The 21,422-nt window shown below is 47.6% G+C and overlaps 1 protein-coding gene across 1 annotated transcript in view; it reads left to right on the top strand.

Moving 5' to 3' along the window:
* Positions 1-351: 351 nt before the first annotated feature.
* Positions 352-21,422, top strand: part of LOC147107615 (kelch-like protein 13) — a 132,772-nt gene continuing 111,701 nt past the window's right edge. Inside the window, exon 1 of the mRNA XM_086006796.1 lies at positions 352-423. The gene's annotated coding sequence lies outside the window, so the exon portion shown is untranslated. The remainder of the gene's footprint in view (positions 424-21,422) is intronic.

The raw sequence follows: 21,422 nt of genomic DNA, 5'->3' as shown, positions 1-21,422 counted from the left end.
AACGGGGCCTAAAAGAGGCATTAGGCCCTTTGTTTCCATATGTAACGGGCCTAATGCCTGTTTTAAGGAGCTGCCAGGAACACCTGAAAAATGGCCTGACCTTCAGGCTTATTTTGGGCATGGGCTATTGGTCCCTGAAATTGGCCCTTGTTGTGCTCAGAGAATGGGTACAACGAGGTTCAATTTCTATCCTGTTGAATCTACTGATAGTTTGTGGGTTTTTGCAAGCACTGTAACAGCATGCTCTTTGCAGACGTCAGAAACCACAGCTTTATCACGTAACTCAGACTGTGCTGATAACTGCTGCACTTGATAGATACACCGTTAGTTCTCAGCCCATTTGTTGCGTGACTTCAATTTTGGAATGAAAGTGACCTAGAAATAAAAGTTTTCATTTTCAAAATTACGTCTAGGGCATCACTGGTAAGTGGTTCTCCTGGATTTGATTATTAATATAAAATTGTATAGAATGTAATTAGCCATGTTTTTGCTAAATGCTGTTTACTGCTTTTTAAATATTTTCAAGATGTGTTTGATCTTACATCTGTACTGATATTTTTCTGATTTTTTTCTGTAAATTAGAACTAAAGAAATGTGCTAAGTCATATAATAATTCTTAATCCAAAAGATTCTTGAAGAAATATAGAATAAATACTTCTTTGGCCTTCAAATATTGAAGCTTTTACATTCTCTTCAAAACACAAAGCAGAGGTATTGCTAAACCGATACAAATCATTGGTTAGACCGCATTCAGAATAGTGTGTTCAGTTTTGGAAGCCTTACTTAAGGAAAAATGTTCAAGGCATGGAGAAGGTGTAGAAGAGATTCACTAAGATGATACCACAAAGGGCAGGGGGGTGGGGAAGGGGCCTTTTGTTATGAGTAGCGATTAACTCTTTTCATTAGAACAATGGAAGTTCAGAGGAAATCTAATTCTATTCTGAATGCGGCTTAACATTATGACTTTGTACATTTCTTTAGTTCTAATTTACAGAAAAATCCAATATAGATGGAACACAGTATTTGGCTTAGTGGCAATGGTGCATCTAATTTCTTATACAACAGTCCAATCACTTTAGTTGAGTTGTGAAGACATGCAGCCTCCTCATGGTGCATCAGTCCTATTGCTGACAGTCTAGTGAGCAAGATCTTGTACTAGCAGTACATCAATCCAACCTCTGAGAAACAATATTCTTACTGAGGCTTACCCAGTGATTGGGCTATTTCCATCCCGTTTTTGGAGTTCTTAGCAAGTAGGAAACATGCCCATAAAGTTACAGAAGGGTTTCACCTCGACTCAGCAGCATAGCTGACAACTGTCCCATTTTAAGTTGCATTCTGTAGTTTTAGCATTTGAACATTGCTTTAACAGTCAGCTTTGAAACCTTTGAAAATTGAGCATTCAAAATGAAAATTCAATGAATCTCAAAGTCATAGTGAAAGAGGTGGTAGTGGAGTTACTGGCTGAGATAAAAATTGATAGAGAAGGTACTAGAAAGGCTATCTGAACTTAAAGTTGATAAGTTACCAGGACCGGATGGGATGCATCCTAGGATGCTGAGGAAGGTTAAGTAGGAAATCGTGGAGGTACTCGCCATAATCTTCCAATCCTCCTTAGATATGAGGGTGGTGCCAGAGGACTGGAGAATTGCAAATGTTACACCCTTGTTCAAAAAAGGGTGTAAGGATAAACCCAGCAAATACAGGTCAGTCAGTTTAACCTCAGTAGTGGGGAAGCTTTTGGAAACGATAATCAGGGACAAAGTTAACAGTCACTTGGGCAAGTGTGGATTAATTAACGAAAGCCAGCATGGATTTGTTAAAGGCAAATCATGTTTAAATAACTTGATTGAGTTTTTTGATGAGATAACAGAGAGGGTTGATGAGGGATACACGGTTGACATGGTGTATGTGGATTCCAAAAGGCGTTTGATAAAGTGCCACATAATAGGCTTACCAGCAAATTTGAAGCCCATGGAATAAAAGGGACAGTGGCATCATGGATACAAAAGTGGCTAAGTGACAGGAAACTGAGAGTAGTGGTGAACGGTTGTTTTTCGGACTGGAGGAAGGTATACAGTGGTGTTCCCAGGGGTCAGTACTAGGACCACTGTTTTTCTTGATATATATTAAGGAATTGGACTTGGGAGTACAGGACACAATTTCAAAATTTTCAGATGACACAAAACTTGGAAGTATAGTAAACAGTGAGGAGGATAGTGATAGACTTCAAGAAGACATAGACAGGCTGGTGGAATGGGCGGACACGTGGCAGATGAAATTTAACGCAGAAAAGTGCAAAGTGATACATTTTGGTAGGAAGAACGAGGAGAGGCAATCTAAACTAAAGGGTACAATCCTAAATGGGGTGCATGAACAGAGAGACCTGGGGGTATATGTACACAAATCATTGACGGTGGCAGGGTAGGTTGAGAAAGTGATTAAAAAAGCATACAGGATCCTGGGCTTCATAAATAGAGGCATAGAATACAAAAGCAAGGAAGTTATGATGGACCTTTTTAAAACACTGATTCGGCCTGAACTGGAGTACTGTGTCCAATTCTGGGCACCGCACTTTAGGAAGGATGTGAAGGCCTTAGAGAGGGTGCAGGAAAGATTTACTAGATTGATTCCAGGGATGAGGGACTTCAGTTACATGGAAAGACTAGAAAAGCTGGGGTTGTTCTCCTTAGAGCAGATAAAGGTTGAGAGGAGATTTGATAGAGGTGTTCAAAATCATGAGGGGTCTAGACAGAGTAGATAGAGAGAAACTGTTCCCATTGGTGGAAGGGTCGAGAACCAGAGGACACAGATTCAAGGTGATTGGCAAAAGAACCAAAGGCGACATGAGGAAAATCTTTTTTACGCAGCAAGTGGTTAGGATCTGGAATGCACTGCCTGAAAGGGTGGTGGAGGCAGATTCAATCATGGCTTTCGAAAGGGAATTGGATAAGTACCTGAAGGGAAAAAATTTGCAGGGCTACGGGGAAAGGGCGGGACTAGCTGAAGTGCTCTTGCAGAGAGCCGGCACGGGCTCGCCGGGCCAAATGGCCTCCTTCTGTGCTGTAACCATTCTATGATTCTATGATAATTCTTGGAATTGATGTGAAATTATGCAGAAACATTTGCCTTCAATTCAAATGAAAGAAGTGGCACTGAACATTCACAGAGTGATAAGATATCTATCTGTGCGTCAAGAAGCCAATTTTTCACTTCTGTCTATTCCTGTGCACATACGCACACAATGCGATATTTTGATCACTGTCTCCTGCTGTCATGACAGAAGCTCACTGTAGCTGAAACTACAGTAAGAAATGTTGGTGGATTTCTTTGGCATACATATTTTTTTCATCTGATACCTTGGGGGTGAAATTGGTCTTCAGCGGGGGCCTGTTTTGCGCTAACGCCCAAGACCAACCACCCCGTCCCAGTATGGACCCTACTTGATCCTCTCTGATCCAGTGACAGAATGTTGATCCATTTCCCTGCAGGTGTTGGCAGGCTGATTAGACTGGGGTGATGTCTGCGTCCCTAATGGCGTAGTGATGTTATTCTAATCCCTGTCAGTACAAAGCTTAACATGTTTCTGTATTTGTGTGTGTGTGTTGTTTATACACCAATGCACCAGTGTGTGGTGAGGGCATTGGGAAAAAGATTAGTAAAGACAAATGTAGGTCCCTTACAGTCAGAAATGGGAGAATTTATAATGGGGAACAAGGAAATGGTGGAGCAATTAAACAAATACTTTGGTTCTGTCTTCACGGAAGAGGACACAAATAACTTCCCAGAAATGCTAGGGAACCAAGGGTCTAGTGAGCAGGAGGAATTAAAGGAAATTAGTATTAGTAAAAAAATAGTGCTGGAGGAATTAATGGGACAGAAAGCCGATAAATCCCCAGGGCCTGATAATCTGCATCCCAGAATACTAAAAGAGGTAGCTGTAGTGTCCGTGTGTTGATAAAGACACTGAAGACAGGAGTGGGTTCATAGGTGTTTACTAAGCAAAGTCTGGGGGGGGGGGGGTTCTAACGGATATACACAATATACAGGCTTATATAGCCCGAGTGGCAATTACCGGCATTACAGCACACCTGGGGCTCTTAAAGGCACATACACTACAATTCCTCCCCTTTTAGCTAACCAGTACATCATATTTTATGTAATTATTAATTACATGTTATAAGCAAAATAATATACACATTGCTGTAGTTAATTAATTATAAGTCAGTCTCTCAGGAGGCTTCCTGACTCGGTCCGGATAACGCCTCGGGGGTGTAGTAGTTTCTGGTGGTGTAGTAGGTTCTTCTGGCAAGGCTGATTCGGCTTGAATGCCAGTGTCGGGTTCATCGGGTTCCAGTATCACCAGATCGGAGGTAGATATGGGTATCTCTACTTCATCGTTAGATGTATAGAGTTGTGGTGTAGGTTGTCCCTTTTCGGATGACTTTATGATTTGGTCAGCATGGCGCCTTATTATGCTTTCTCCGATGTCCACGGTATACATCAGTGGTCCTAGTCGTGTGCAGATAGTTCCAGGCTGCCATTTCTCGGTACGGTAGTCCCGGGCCAAAACTTGTTGACCTATCTGGAAGGTTCTAGTTGGCCTTTCATTCATGCCTTGAAACTGCCGGTTCTCCACGTCCCTTCTGATGTTGGGTTTGACCAAATCCAGCCGGCATCTTAGGTTTCTATTGAAGAACATCATGGCGGGAGTTTGGTTGGTAACCATATGTGTTGCATTCCTGTATGCGAATAAGAAGTTATCCACGTTGTGCTGAAGTTTTATGTCTTCATTACCCATGGCCTTTATGGCCTTCTTGAAGGTCTGGACAAACCTTTCAGCCAATCCATTGGTGGCGGGATGGTATGGGGCGGACGTGTAGTGCTTAACCCCATTGTTTTTTAAGAACTTTCTGAATTCTTCGGACACAAATTGCGGTCCATTATCAGAACATATCTGTTCCGGCAGCCCATTCCTGGCAAATATGGTCCTTAATACTGTGATGGTTTTTTCCGTGGTGGTGGAGGACATCTTTATTACCTCCGGCCACTTGGAGTGTGCATCAACCGCGATTAAGAACATTGAGTCCATAAATGGACCAGCAAAGTCGATGTGCACCCTTTGCCAGGGAGATGAGGGCCACTCCCATGGATGTAGAGGGGCTTGTGGTGGAGCGTTTTGGACCTTCTGGCATCCTAGGCAGCTCTTGGTCATTTCTTCGATGTCTCCATCGATACCTGGCCACCATACAAACGCCCTAGCTAGGTTCTTCATTTTCACTCCACCCAGATGCCCCTCGTGAATCTCCTTTAGCACTTTATCCTGGAGTTTGGGTGGAATTACCACTCTGGATCCACACATCAAGGTTCCTCGGCACACTGACAGCTGTTCTCTTCTTTGCGAGAATGCTGGCAACAGTGGTTCGCCATGTGCTGGCCATCCCTTCACTGTTAAATCGTAGACCCGTGAGAGAGTCGGGTCATTTCTCGTCTCCCTTTCAATGGCAGAATTTGTTACTGGTAGACATTCCACTATGGTAGAGTGGAACATCTCTACTGGGTCTACTGTAGGTGCCTCTTCTACCGTTGGCAACGGTAGGCGCGATAAACCATCAGCATTCCCATGCTGTTTTGATCCTTTGTATTCTATGTTGTATTGGTGTGCCCCTAGAAAAAGGGACCACCTCTGTAGCCTTTGCGCTGTCATAATGGGAACACCTTTTTTAGGGTTGAATATGGAGATGAGGGGTTGATGGTCATTCAACAAGGTAAATTTTTGTCCGTGTAGGTAATGGTTGAATTTCTTCACTCCCCATACCAGGCTGAGTGCTTTCCTGTCGATTTGGGCATAGTTACGCTCAGCTGAGTTTAATGAGCGTGACGCAAAAGCTACCGGCCGTTCTGAGCCATCAGGGAATTTATGGGATAATACTGCTCCTATGCCGTAAGGGGATGCATCGCACGCCAGTCTGATTGGCAGTGATGGGTTGTAATGAGCCAAAACTTCTTTGGATGTGATTAAGTCTTTGCATTTATGGAAGGCACGTTTACAGCCTTCGTTCCATTTCCAAATCACTCCTGTTTGTAAAAGTTCATTAAGAGGGTGTAGAAGAGTTGATAAGTTCGGTAAAAATTTATGATAGTAATTTATTAATCCCAGGAACGACCTTAATTGTGAAACATTTTCAGGTGCTGGGGCTTTTATGACCGCTTCAATTTTTTCAGGTGACTTATGCAACCCTTCATTATTAATTATGTGGCCACAATATGATATCTGATTTTGGAAAAATTCGCACTTGGGGCGATAGGCCCCGTTCTTTCAGCCTAGTGAGCACCTGCTCCAAATTGGCAAGGTGCTCGTTGTCGTTTTCTCCTGTTACAAGGATGTCGTCTAGGTAGCATTGAGTCCCTGGAATCCCTTGCAGGACTTGCTCCATAGCTCTTTGCCAGATAGCTGGAGCTGATGCTACTCCAAAAACCAGTCGATTGTACTGGTACAGGCCTTTGTGTGTTTATCGTGAGATACTTTTTAGAAGCCTCCTCAACCTCCATCTGTAGATATCCCTGTGCCAAGTCAATTTTGGTAAAACGTTTCCCTCCGGATAGTGAGGCGAAAATATCTTCTATCCTCGGAAGAGGATACTCTACTGTGTGAAGGACCGGGTTTACAGTCACCTTGAAGTCTCCACAGATGCGAATTTTTCTCTGTTCTTCAGATTTATCATTATACAATGCTTTTTTCATGACTGGAACGATGGGTGTTGCCCACTCGCTCCAATCTATTTTGGATAATACGCCTGCTTTTTCCAAATTCTCCAGCTCTGCCTCGACTGCTGGACGTATTGCGTATGGCACCGGTCTTGCCTTAAAAAATTTGGGAATTGCTGCATCTTCCACTTTTATTGAGGCGGTGATGCCTTTCAAGGTTCCTAGTTTCTCTTGAAACACTTCTTTGGCGTTGGCCAAGATGTCTTTTAATCGTTCAGGTATGATGTCATTATTGTTTTTTTTCTTACTGGCCACCGTCAGTGCCTGAATGGAGTGCCAGCCTAAACGTATCTTTCTGATCCATTCACGTCCCAACAACGGTGGACCACCATCTTGTAGAATGTATAAATACAACTTTTGTATTTCTTTGCCGTTGTATACAACAGGCACCCTTATTTTTCCTTTGGGGTATACTTTCTGCCCCGTATATGTTTTTAAGATAATGGATGTGTCTTTTAGAGGTATATGCGAAAATAGCCTCTCGTAATCCCATCGATTTATTACGGTTAGAGCTGATCCTGTATCTAGCTCCATTTTAACTGGGGACCCTGCTATCGTGAGGGTAACCCAAATGGTTTGGTAATCATCTTTGGCAAGTACATTATGTAATTTGAGACAGCTTAGTCTCTTGCTTTCGAAGTCGCTATCGCTCTTCTGGTCTTCGGAGCTACTGTCCGTCATCATTTGTACCTTCCTGTACTTTTCTTTATTGATTTTTTTTTTCCTGTCTGTGGATTTATTTTGTCCAGATCGGCATACCCGTGCAATGTGTCCAATCTTTCCGCATTGCCTGCATGCTTTGTCCTTGAACCAGCAGTCCCTCTGGTTATGGGTGGATCTGCCGCAGTGATAACATCTTTCGAAACCCTGTGTTATTTCATGGGTGCCGAAGTCCTGTGTCTTTTGTTGTATCTCTGCAGCTCCTCTTGCTGCTGCTTCGTATGATACAGCCATACTGAAAGCTTTGTCCAATGTTAAATCTTTTTCAGAAAGCAGCCTTTTTTGTGTTCCTTCACTTAAGAGACCGCAAACGAATTTGTCTCGAAGATAATCTGATAGTCCTGCCCCGAATTGGCAGTACTTTGATAGCTTTCTTAATTCGGTTAGGTAATCAGCATTACTTTCATTCTTGTGTTGATTTCTCTTGAAGAACTTGAATCGTTCCGCTATCAGCAGCGGTGTTGGGTTTAAGTGCTCCTGCAGGGTAGCAACAATTTCTTTAAAATTCTTGTCCTTTCGTTTGGCTGGAGTGATTAAATTTCGTAACAGCCCGTATGCCTTTGCGCCCATTAAGTTCAGAAGTACTGAAGCTTTTTTTTCATCTTCTATTCCATTTGCAGTGCAATATACCTCTACTCTTTCCACGTATGTGGTCCAATCCTCTATTTCGCTATCAAAAGCATCAATATTGCCAGACTTAGGCATTTCAGAAAAGATATGGCGCTTCCTGCGCTTTTTTTTCTTTTCTGCAGCAAAGATATGGCGCTTCCCGCGCTTTCCCGCCGCTGCTGCCGATGACAACGCTGTTTACTGTGGTTTCCGTTCTTTTTTTTTTTTAATTTACTGTTGGAAACTCGTTCCCGCCGGAGTTTCTCTCCAGGTCTGAACGCTGACCTGCTTGCCGCGCTGGCCGTCTCCCGAGTGCTCCCTCCCAGTCCGTCATTGCTTGCCTCCGATTTTGCTGCCTGTCTCAGCTGTAGAGCCAGCCGCTGGAGCCCCAGCCTGACGCCCAGGAAGGATTAGCGCAGTACCTGCCACCAGCTTGGCCAGCTGGTGAAACCACAGCTTCTCTCACTTCCTTGAGTCTTCTGGACGCCCAAGGAATCGATGTCCTTGAGGTGCTGCCGAATTGCAGGTAAGTCCGTTTCCACTTCGTCGCCACTGTAATGTCCGTGTGTTGATAAAGACACTGAAGACAGGAGTTGGTTCATAGGTGTTTACTAAGCAATGTCTGGGGGGGGTTCTAACGGATATACACAATATACAGGCTTATATAGCCCGAGTGGCAATTACCGGCATTACAGCACACCTGGGGCTCTTAAAGGCACATACACTACAGTAGCCATGGAAATAGTGGATGCATTGGTTGTCATCTTCCAAAATTCTATAGATTATGCAACAGTTCCTGCAGATTGGAGGGTGGCAAATGTAACTCCACTATTTAAAAAAGGAGGGAGAGAGAAAACAGGGAACTGCAGACCAGCTAGCCTAACATCAGTAGTAGGGAAAATACTAGAGTCTATTATAAAGGATGTGATAACAGGACACTTAGAAAATATCAACGGGATTAGACAAAGTCAACATGGATTTATGAAAGGGAAACCATGTTTGACAAACCTACTGGAGTTTTTTGAGGATGTAACTGAGAATAGATAAGGGAGAACCAGTGGATGTGGCGTATTTGGATTTTCAGATGGCCTTTGATAAAGTCCCACATAAGAGGTTAGTGTGCACATGGGATTGGGGCTAATATACTGGCATGGATTGAAAATTGGTTTCAATAACCGGAAATGTTGCCGAGTCTGAGTCCGAGTCTCCCGCAGTGGCCGAGTTAGTCAGTAGGGGTAGTTCTCCAAACTGTCACTACTCGGCTTCTTGGTGCTGTCGGAAGTCCAAACACCTCAATAACAGGAGTCTGACTCTCCCGCGCTGTATACAGTTGTTTACTGTATAAGTTTTGTTTTACTGTTAAGTAATTAAAGAGTTATGGATTACCCTCAACTGGCCGTACTGTACTTAATCAAGCATCTTCCACCATCCATTTAACACAGCATTCTGTAGGTGAGTACCCAATTATTGTATACTGCACATTTCTTGATTTTATTATTTTTGTTTGTTAAAAATAGCCTCGGTAGATAACCCTCTCTGTTAAGTATGTGTATTGTATTGAACAATTAACACAAAGACTTAAACGTATAACTCAAACAGGTCTTTACTGGTTGGAGGTAGGGACTATACGTAGGTCTTTACTTCATGCCCACAGGCGGGAACTGAGGGGAGATCAGTACCCACAGTACTATTTATACCCCTATGGCCAGGAGTGGTACTGCGTATCACTACGCCCAACAAGTAGTGCAGTCCTGTCCATAGGTTCAAAGTAGCACAGATATTACATACACAACATTCCTCCCTTCCTAGCTTTACAGTCATCTCCCCATTTAACATAACGTAATAACATATATACATATATAACTTCAGGTTTACATAACAGAATAACATAGATACATAGATAACTTCATGTCAAAACAGATCACAGATTCAGTCTCTGCGGAAAACAGTTCACAGATTCAATCTCTGTGGTGGAGTCGGTTCACGTTGCTGGAGTGACTCATTCAATAGTCCTTCCATGGATTTAACAGTTTGAACTTCCGAACTGAATTGGCTCCGTTCGGAGGTAACACGTGTGTGATCTGGTAGAGGTAATAATGGTTCAGATGGGTCATCTTCTGTTTCGACTTTTCCTTTTCTGCTTCTTGGAGACTCTCTGGGCTCCATTGTCAGCTGCCACAGCTGCCAGCTGCATGCGCAGTTCCTCCTTCTCTTCCTCCTGTTTCCGTCGTAGAGCCAGCTTCTCCCGATGTTCCGTAGACTTTTGGTGCTCCTCCATGATTTCTGCACTTTGGGAGTCGAAGTTACAAGCTGGGCAGGACAGGACATCGTAATATTCGGTGTCGTCCACCAGGTCATAGTAATATTCGGTGTCGTCCTGAGCTAGACCAGTGAGAGGGTCGTCTATTTCCTCCATACCCAGCTGGACATTAGCCAGCTCTTGTTCCAAATCCAGACATCTTTCCTGAAGAGACTTCTTCATGTGTACCTCTGCATCCAGCTTTTTCTGGGCTTTCAGCAAGTCGTTTACTAGTGACCTCATTTGTGATTTTAATACTTCAACTTCCTTTGGAGATTGATTGATCGGACTATGCAATCCCTCTACCGGAGCAGCTGTTTCAGCGGTCTGTTGTTCTACGTTGACGTGAGTCAGCGTACTTTTGGCATCCAAGGGCTGCTCTGTTGCAGTCATCTCAGTCTGTGTTGCCACCTCAGCTCTTCCAATAACCTTTGAGAGCTCCGAACCCCTTTCGTTTGAATATTGAAGTTCATGTTCAAGTTTTTCCCATTTCAGAGTCCTGTCCTTCAGCATATGCAGGAGTTGGCTGACCGTTAACTCCTCTGACATCAGACGTTTTGTGTGCTCCTGCTCCATTTTCTCCATCAGCTGCTTCTGTTGTCTTTCCAGATTCTCCAACTCTATATCAAAGAACTCTTTCGTTGCGTTCAACTCTTGCTCAAAACGGCGAAGCATTTGTTCTAATTGCTGTTGTAGTTTGAAATGGAGTTGAGTTCGAGCCCGGTGTCCCTCAGAAATGGGCACATCAGTAGACTTGCCAGACTCAGAATCCACAGTTAAACTATGTTGTTGTTGCTCAGTGGAATTCTGTGCTGAAACTTTGTCTTTTGCACCTGAGTTGGGCTTACCATCATCCGTTCCAGAGTCTGGGCCGACTATCTTCACCGAGTTCTCACTCGTTATTGTTTGTAGGAAATGCCAGTCCATATTCATTTTCCTAATCCACTCCCGTCCTAGTAGTGGAGGACCTCCTTCAGTTATCACATATAAGTCCATTATTTGACTGTCTTCGCCCTTGTGGACCGCTGCAACCTCTATTTTCCCGATGGGGTACACTCTTTGCCCCGTGTATGTTTCCAATATAATCCCCGTATCCTGTAGGGGAATATGTTGGAATAACTTTCCGTAATCTTTCTTATTTATGACCGTCAATGCCGATCCAGTGTCCAATTCCAGTTTTACTTGGACTCCTTCTATCTGAAGAGTGACCCAAATTGTCTGGAGGTCTGCACCCTTACCAGCGTTGAGTACTCTTAAGCTAGCCAGTTCATTACTGCTAGCGTCTGAATCGGACTCCTGTTCGGTCACCTTGTGTACCTTTGCGTATTTTCCTTGCGGTGACTTCTTGTTGCTGGTCTTCTTCGCTGACCTGCATACTCTAGCTATATGTCCAAGCCTACCACAAGTTCTACATTCTTGGTTTTTAAACCAACACTGGTTCTGATCATGCGTTGTCTTTCCACAACGATAACATTTGCCAGAACTCACACCCAATTTGTGTGCACTGAGCTCCGGTGACCGTAGCTGCATTGCTGCTGTGCCTCTCGCTGCGGCTTCGTGTGCTGCTGCCACAGTGACCGCCTTCTCAAGCGTCAGCTCATTCTCCTCGAGCAGTCGCTTTTGTGTATCCTGTTTAAATAAACCACACACAAATTTGTCTCGAAGTGCCTCTGTCAGTCCCGTTCCAAACTGGCAATATTTCGCTAATTTACGCAATTCCAGCAAATATTCAGCATTGCTTTCATGCTGTAGCTGCCTTCTGTCGTAAAATTTAAATCGTTCCGCTAGCATCAGCGGCGTGGGGTTTAGATGATCTTTCAGGACAGTAACAATCTCATCGAACGTCTTATCCGCCGGTTCATCTGGTGATAACAGGTGTTTCAATTGCCCGTATGTCTTCGCACCCATTAAATTTAATAATGTTAGAGCTTTATCTTGGTCATGAATTTTATTGGCCTTACAATAATTTTTTACTCTTTCAACATATATGGCCCAATCTTCGAGGTCACTATCAAAGGTGCTAATATTCCCGTGTTTAGGCATTGTAGATTTGCAATTTCTCAGATTTTATTTTGTTTACTTGTTATCAAAGATGGCGGCTTCCCGCTCTTGCCGTCGTCCTCTGCCCACAAAATGGCGGTTTTCCCGCGCTTGGCGGTCTTCACCCGTCCCCCGACGCCGTCTCCCTTCAGCCCCCGAGTGCGGCCCTTATCTTCGCCGCGATCGATAGCCCGCGCTGTGCACCGCGGCTCTCGCACCTTGAGCTTCTGCAGCCGCCGCGCCTTTCAGTCCGAGTGCGGCCCTTATCTTTGGTCCCGATCGCTGGCCCGCGCTGCGCCTCGCACTTGAAGCGGCTCCCGGCCTCTGGCTCACCCGCTCGCGCGGCTCTTGCTCGCTCCCTCCCGGGCTCTGGCTTACCCGCTCGCGCGTTTCACCGCGGCTCTTATCAGGGATTGCGATCGCCCTTATCTTCTCCAACTTCCCCAGCCCTGTCTTTGCAGCCAACACTGCACGGCTTACCCCACCACCTAGGTTGAACAAGGAAACTGCAGAAAGACTTCTGTCAGTCGCTGGAAGCTGTCAGGATGTTTGCTGCACTCCAGTGCTCAGTCGCTGATGGAGGCTTCAGAGTCCTAACGCCTGTCGCTTCTAGTGGGGTGGTGATGTTTGAAACCTCTCTTCAACTGCCGCAGGGTAAGAACCTGACTCGTCGCCAGTGTTAAGTATGTGTATTGTATTGAACAATTAACACAAAGACTTAAACGTATAACTCAAACAGGTCTTTACTGGTTGGAGGTAGGGACTATACGTAGGTCTTTACTTCATGCCCACAGGCGGGAACTGAGGGGAGATCAGTACCCACAGTACTATTTATACCCCTATGGCCAGGAGTGGTACTGCGTATCACTACGCCCAACAAGTAGTGCAGTCCTGTCCATAGGTTCAAAGTAGCACAGATATTACATACACAACACTCTCCGTCATCCGGAATTGTTAATCAACCGTCACCATCCCGGTCCCGTCGGTGCTGGATACCAAAGAGTTTCCTGTACTTGCCATAGAGGGCGTGCAGCAAAGGTTCACCAGACTGATTCCTGGGATGGCAGGACTGTCGTATGAGGAGAGATTGGGTCGACTAGGCCTGTATTCACTAGAGTTTAGAAGAATGAGAGGGGACCTCATTGAAACATATAAAATTCTGACAGGGCTAGACAGGCTGGATGCAGAGAGGATGTTTCCCCTGGCTGGGAGGTCTAGAACGAGGGGTCACAGTCTCAGGATACAGGGTAGGACATTTAGGACTGAGATGAGGAGAAATTTCTTTACTCGGAGGGTGGTGAACCTGTGGAATTCTCTACCACAGAAGGCTGTGGAGGCCAAGTTACTGAATATATTTAAGAAGGAAATAGATAGATTTCTAGACACAAAAGGCATCAAGGGGTATGGGGAGAGAGCGGGGATATGGTATTGAGATAGAGGACCAACCTTGATTATATTGAATAGCCGAATGGCCTACTCCTGCTCCTATTTTTCTATATTTCTATGTTTATGTTTCTAAATTGGGCTCTTTAGCGCCCATTTTTTAGGCGCTATGAGGCCTCCTAACGCGCGAAAATAACGCCCGCGATGCACGCACACACTTCCGACAGGAAGTACGGCGGACGCTATCTTGATAAAGAGGTTTACGCGTGGGCACCTAACAACCAACGGCAGCATGCAGAGCAGCGAGATGATGATGTCAATCAGTGTGCAACGATTTGATGCCATCGCTGCCATTTTCAAATGCCATGCTCCAGCCTACGCCCTGTCTTAACCTCGCACAGCTGAATATGATGTTAAACGGCATGAAGGACCCCCACCTGAGCAAATTAAAGGGATCATGAACTACTACAGGTTAGTTGCTGGATTATTTCTGCTGGCTGCTGGTGCAATTGTACATGTTTTTGGAGCTTTTCCATTACATGCCTAAAGTTTCAGTAATCTACAGGGAGCAGTCTGGCTGATGCTGAAATGCTTTTTTGTTGATTTAAAAGCTTGTGCTGAAGCAAGTTGCTCCTAGGATGGGTGGCCTGGTAGGCCTTCCTCTTGGAATTGAACATGACTGGGAGAATGAAGAGAGGTCACGCAGAGCAGGGCAAGCTGCTAGAAGAGGGAGGAGGAGGATGGGGAGAAGGGCTCTCAGCAGGAGGCCATATCCACAGAGGGCCTTTAGGGAGCAATTCTCTTACCTCAACTTCAGTGAGGATCAATGTTTGAGACGTCTTCGCTTCACTAAAAAGGTCATGACTGAAATGTGCCGAGTGTTGCAGCCACAACTGCAACCTCAAGCTAGGGCAAGGACAGCATTGCCTGTGGCTGTCAAGGTGACCGTAGCTCTTAACCTTTATGGGTCTGGCTCCTTTTAGGCTGCTGCTGGAGATATAAGCAACATCTCACAGTTTGCGGTACACTGCTGCGTAAGGTCACTGAGGCACTCTATACACAGAGAGACAGCTTCATCTCATTCCCTCTTGCCAGAAACAACCAGGGGGAGCGAGCACAAGGGTTTGCACAGATTGCAGACTTCCCCATGGTGCAGGGTGCCGTTGACTGCACGCTCATTGCCTTGCGTGCGCCTCATGTGAAATCTGTCATTTTCATGAACCAAAAGGGATTCAACTCCCTCAATGTGCAGCTTGTGTGCGACCACAGGCAGTGCATCATGTAGGTGAATACCCATTATCCTGGTAGTAGCCATGGCTCCTTCATTCTGCGGCAGCCCTCTGTGCCACCTGTATTTGAACCACTACACACAAGTGCACAGCAGTCCTACACTGAGAGCCATGCTGCCACAAGGAACCTTATAGAGCACATCATCAGCATCCTCAAGCAATGCTTCTGCTGTCTGGATCGCTCTGGAGGAGCGCTTCAGTACTCAGCTGAGCGAGTATCAAGATTTGTGGTAGTATGCTGCATGAGGGTACAGCTCTTGCCACCACCTATCAGGCGAGATGCTGAGGAGCAAGAGCACGATGAACAGGAAGAAGAGGAGGAGGAGGAGGAGGAAGTGCAACAGGAAGTGGAGGAACAGGAAGAGGAAGGGAGGCTGCAGTATAGACAGCCCCTTTCTGCCCGGGCTGTACCTGATCAAATAATTCATGAGCGATACCAGTAACCTCAACCACACCTCTACATTCACCAAAAGTCCCACACTCCTTACTTTTCTTATATGTGACCCTTCACATCGTCCTCTTTCCGACAATACTAAAATAAAAACCACCAGAAAATGCACATTCCAATCCTAATTTATAGAGAACAGATTGATGGACTGATGTGATGTCCTGGTAGCCCCTTTGAACAGTGGTATCTGTAGTGTCCGAGGATCAATAATACTCAGACTGCAGGAGAACAATAAAACAGGTATTTACTGAACAGGGAGTAATTCAAGACTGAAATACAGAAGCCTGCTATGGCTTTATATACAGGGGTGGTCACTGCCGGTACTGCAGTATAGAATCAGTTCTTCTCTTAAAGGCACATACACAACAATGCCTCCCCTTTTAGATAAACAGTACATAACATTCATTTAACAACTAAATAATAACTAATTACAATTACAATTTTCTCTGTACTATATACATCAACTGAAATAATCATTTATAAGTTCAGTCTTTGAGGAGGCTTCCTGATCCTGACTGGATAGCGCCTTTCTCGAGTATCCTGTTCTTGCGGCGGAGTTGATTCTGGCTCATTGTCATTGGTTGGTTCGTCAGCTTTAAATACCACTGCTTCTGAGGTAGACGCAATCTGTACTTCGGGTTGATTACCAGGTGCACCTGCTCGTGGTATGGGTTTGGCTTGTTCCTGTGACTCTAGAATCTGGTCAGCATGGCGTCTCACGATGCTCTCTCCAACGTCCACTGTGTACATTAGTGGTCCCTGCTGTGTGCATATCGTTCCTGGCTGCCATTTTTCTGTTCGGTAGTCGTGGGCCAAGACTGGTTGCCCTATCTTGAAGCTCCTGGTTGGCTTCTCATTTATGTGCTGGAATTGCTTATCCTCAACATCTCGTCTTATGTTTGGTTTGAGCAAATCCAGGCGACATCTTAGCCTTCGGTTGAAAAACATTATGGCTGGAGCTTGGTTGGTGACTGCATGTGTCGCATTCCGGTAAGCAAACAAGAAATTATCCACCTTGTGTTGTAGTGGTATGTCGTCATTATGCATTGCCTTTATTGCCTTTTCAAAGGTCTGAACAAACCTCTCAGCCAATCCATTTGTGGCTGGATGATATGGGGCAGATGTGTAATGCTTCACCCCATTATTCCTCAGAAACCTCCGGAAATCCTCTGACACAAACTGTGGCCCATTGTCGGAGCAAATCTGTTCTGGCAAGCCATTCCTGGCGAAGATGGTCCGTAGGACTGCAATAGTTTTCTCCGTGGTGGTGGAGGACATTTTGATGACCTCTGGCCATTTCGAATGGGCGTCCACAGCGATTAGGAATATTGAGTCCATAAATGGACCAGCAAAATCAATGTGTACCCGTTGCCATGGAGATGAGGGCCACTCCCATGGATGTAGCGGGGCCTGTGGTGGAGCGTTTTGGACCTTCTGGCATCCTGTGCATCTCTTGGTCATATCCTCGATTTCTTTATCGATTCCCGGCCACCACACAAACACCCTGGCTAGGCTCTTCATTTTTACCCCTCCCAGACGACCCTCATGAAGCTCATTGAGCACTCTATCTCTCAACTTGGGTGGAATTACCACTCGGGATCCACACATCAAGGTCCCCCGGCACACTGACAGCTGTTCTCTCCTTGGCGAGAATGCTGGCAACAGTGAGTCGCCATGTGCTGGCCATCCCTTCACCGTCAAATCATAGACCCGAGAGAGTGTCGGGTCATTTCGGGTTTCCTTCTCTATACTTGAGTTTGTAACAGGCAAACATTCGACTATGGTCGCATGGAATATCTCAACAGGGTCCACTGCAGGTGCTTCCTCTACTGTAGGCAATGGTAGGCGCGACAGCCCATCAGCGTTTCCATGCTGTTTCGTACCATTGTACTCTATGTCGTACTGATGTGCCCCTAGAAAAAGTGACCATCTTTGCAGCCGTTGCGCCGTCATCACCGGAACGCCCTTCTTTGGGTTAAAAATGGAGACCAGGGGCTGATGATCAGTCAGTAGGGTGAATTTCTGCCCGTGCAGATAGTGATTGAACTTCTTCACCCCCCACACCAGGCTGAGGGCCTCCCTGTCAATCTGGGCATAGTTACGCTCGGCTGAGGTTAACGAGCGCGATGCAAAGGCTATTGGCCTCTCTGAACCGTCAGGGAATTTGTGTGACAGCACCGCTCCGATGCCGTAGGGAGACGCATCACATGCTAACCAAATCGGTAGTGTTGGATTGTAGTGGGCCAATACTTCTTTTGAAGTGATTAGGCATTTACATTTCTGAAAGGCACGCTTACACTCATCACTCCATTTCCATGTTACTCCAGTTTGCAGTAGGGCGTTCAGTGGGTGCAGAATTGTAGATAAATTCGGCAAGAACTTATGGTAGTAGTTCACCAACCCAAGGAATGACCTCAGTTGCGACACATTTTCCGGTGCTGGAGCCTTGACTACAGCCTCAATCTTGTCTGGCGACTTATGCAACCCTTCCTCATCAATCATGTGGCCACAATACGAGATTTGTCTCCTGAAGAACTCGCATTTGGGGCGGTTGGCTCGTAGCCCATATTCCTGTAACCTCGTGAGCACCTGCTCCAGGTTGGCAAGGTGTTCACTGTCATTTTTGCCCGTAACCAGGATGTCGTCCAAATAACACTGGGTCCCCGGGATCCCTTGCAGGACTTGTTCCATCGCCCTCTGCCAAATAGCCGGGGCTGATGCTACCCCGAATACCAGTCGATTGTACTGGTAAAGGCCTTTGTGAGTGTTTATCGTGAGGTATTTCCTAGACGCTTCTTCCACCTCCATTTGTAGATACCCTTGGGCCAGATCAATCTTTGTAAAGCGTTGCCCTCCAGATAGTGAGGCGAAAATATCTTCTATCCGTGGAAGTGGATATTGTACTGTGTGCAGGACTGGGTTCACAGTTACCTTGAAGTCCCCACAGATGCCAACCTTCTTCGGTTCCCCAGGCGTGCTGCTCAATGATTTCTTCATTACAGGAACGATGGGTGTGGCCCACTCGCTCGAGTCCACCTTGGACAGCACACCCGAACGCTCCAGACTCTCCAGCTCTGCTTCAACGGCTGGGCGGATCGCGTAAGGTACCGGTCTGGCCTTAAAACATTTTGGGTTTGCGTTATCTTCGATTTTTATCGTTGCTGTTACTCCTTTTAGAGTCCCAAGTCCTTGTTGGAACACCTCTTTCGCATCAGTTAGAATTTTTGACAGTCGTCCAGGTGTGACGTCATCATCCTTTTTATCAGTCACAGTTAGCGCCTGAATGGAATGCCAATCCAATTGTATTTTTCGGATCCATTCACGTCCCAATAATGGTGGTCCTCTATCTGGTAGTATATATAGATACAGGCCTAGAAATTCAGTCTGGACACTTTTGGGGCGCTAAAGTCGGGCGCTCGCTAAAGTTAGCGGCCGCCGGAAAGTGTAGGCCACATCGCCGAAATTCAGTAGAGTTGGCCCTAAGTTTGGCCGAGCGCTGAAACTGGCGTTGAAATGCTGTGTTCCGGCGCTAAGCCGGCGATGCGGCCTAATAACGCCGAAGCCGGGCGCAGCGCAGGTGCGGTCATGTTTTGATTGACAGCAGACACCCTGACGCCGGCCAGCTCTTAAAGGGGGAAGGGTCAACTTTGACTGCTGCCACGCCCTGCATACTGGAGCCCTGCAGCTAGGCCTCAGCACTACTGGTGTGCCAAAATAACGCCTGGAGCAATGGAGAGGGCCCGTGAGCGAGCGCAGCGCTTCTCAGAGCATGCTCTGAGTGTGCTCATTCATGGTGTGGAGAAGAGAAGAGAGATCCTGTGCCCGGACAGTGGCAGGAAGGCTCCCAGGAGCCAGTACAGGAGAGCCTGGGGCAAAATCGCCCGCAGGCTGTCATCCACCTGTGATGTCCCCAGGAGTGCGGACCAATGCCGCAAGAAGTTCAACAACCTCACTCGGATGGTGAAGGTGAGTACCCTTTCCAGTGTCCCCCTCATCCTTGCATGTGCACCTCACATTATGGGCAAAGGGACCTCAAAGGCCTAATGGGCAGCCCTCCTCCCGCAGCAATGGCACTTGCATGTTCATCAATAGCACTTTCTGCACTTAACACACTGGCCAAGCTATTCGACCATGGGAGGCAGTGCACCCAGCAACAGGGCACCACACTGGCCAAGCTATTCGACCATGGGAGGCAGTGCACCCAGCAACAGGGCACCACACTGGCCAAGCTATTCCACCATGGGAGGCAGTGCACACAGCGACAGGGCACCACACTGTACTTAGAGGCCGTCCTTTCTCTTGCAGGCCAAGCTGGCGAGCAATGTAAGGAGCCAGGCTGTCACTGGTGGAGGCCGTCCCGAGTACCAGGCGCTCACTGATCTGGAGGAGAGCGTGGCACGACTCATGCGTGACCGGGTGACTGGCCCTGTCGCGATCGGCGAGGCGGACCCTGTACTGGTACCCACTGGTAAGGACATGACCGGTTGCACCTCTCTCGTTGCCCTCGCGCTTCAGATCTACATCCTTTCCCACTGACCGACAAATGCGCATAATGCACCACTCAGGCCTCCCTCGCTGACGGCCTGTCCTCACTCTAAAGCTACTCTTGTGCCTTCCTGCTTTCAGCTGGTGAGGAGGAGGTGGCCCCTGAAGTGCAGAGAGCCAGGCCCTTGGAGGAGGAGGACGTCGAGGACCAGGAGGAAGGCGGCACATCGGGGGAACCCTCCTCCGCGCCAGGGGATGGCAATGGAGGGGAGACGTCTGGCCTGCAGGAGAGCCAGGGGGAGGTGTTGGAGGGGAGGGCCGAAGCTGGTCCCAGTAGGGTGGACGCACGCGGGAAGGGTCCGGCAGCACGCCAGCCTTCTCCCCAGAGGGGGGAGGTGTTGGAGGGGAGGGCCGAAGCTGGTCCCAGTAGGGTGGACGCACACGGGAAGGCTCCGGCAGCACGCCGGCCTTCTGCCCAGAGGGGGGAGGTGTTGGAGGGGAGGGCAGAACCTGGCCCAAGTGGGGTCGACGCACGCGGGAAGGGTCGGCCAGCTCGGCGGCCTTCTCCCCGGAGGGAGAGTCCGCCCTCCAGTCCGGACACGGTCCTCGCCCAGGAGGTGCGCGTCCTCGATGAGATGTCGGCGGCGTCTGAGCGGCGCCACCAAGAGTTCATGGGGGTGGTCGAACAGATGCCTCACGCCATTGAGTCCCTGGCTCAGAGTGTGGTGGCTTTCGGGGAATCACAGGCCAGGGGGTTCGAACAACTCACGGCAGCGCACGACAGGGGTGTCCAGCAACTGGCCGCAGTGCACGACAGGGGTGTGCAGCAACTCGCGGCAGCGCAGGACGCGGGTGTGCAGCAACTGGCGGCAGCGCAGGACGCGACTCGCGAGATGAGTGGTGCCGTCCACACACTGGCAGAGCTGATGCGGGCACATACCAGGGCAGTTCGGGCACTCACTTCTGCCACACTCACTGTGGCACGGAGGCATCGCCATGGCACCCGCCGCCCTGCTGCAGCACAGCGGTCTGGCCTCCCCCAGATTGCTGCGCTTGCTACACTGCCAGCCCGGCCGAGTGCCAGTGTCTCTGGCGAGCAGCGCGCACCTGCCATCAGCCAGCTTGCCCCCAATGGTGCTGCCGACACTGCCACTCCCCCAGCCAAGGTGCGACGAGCTGCTGCTAAGACTGATGCTGCCCAGCCACAGCTGCAGCAGTCAGCAGCCGGCCCCTCCCGGGCCAGGCCTCGTCTAGGCCGACCCCCAAGGGCATCTGCCGACACGCTTTGTGGCCCTCATGAGCCTTCCCCCAGCCTCGCCACACCCGCAGGGCCCAGGTTGAGGCGGAGCAGCAGGTCGGCCAGGGGCCGGAGAAGCCTGTC

Source organism: Somniosus microcephalus, chromosome 14 (genome assembly GCF_052327205.1).
Source record: "Somniosus microcephalus isolate GS21.2 chromosome 14, FLI_Smic_1.0, whole genome shotgun sequence".
Taxonomy (NCBI): domain Eukaryota; kingdom Metazoa; phylum Chordata; class Chondrichthyes; order Squaliformes; family Somniosidae; genus Somniosus; species Somniosus microcephalus.
This window is presented reverse-complemented; position numbering and strand designations above follow the sequence as displayed.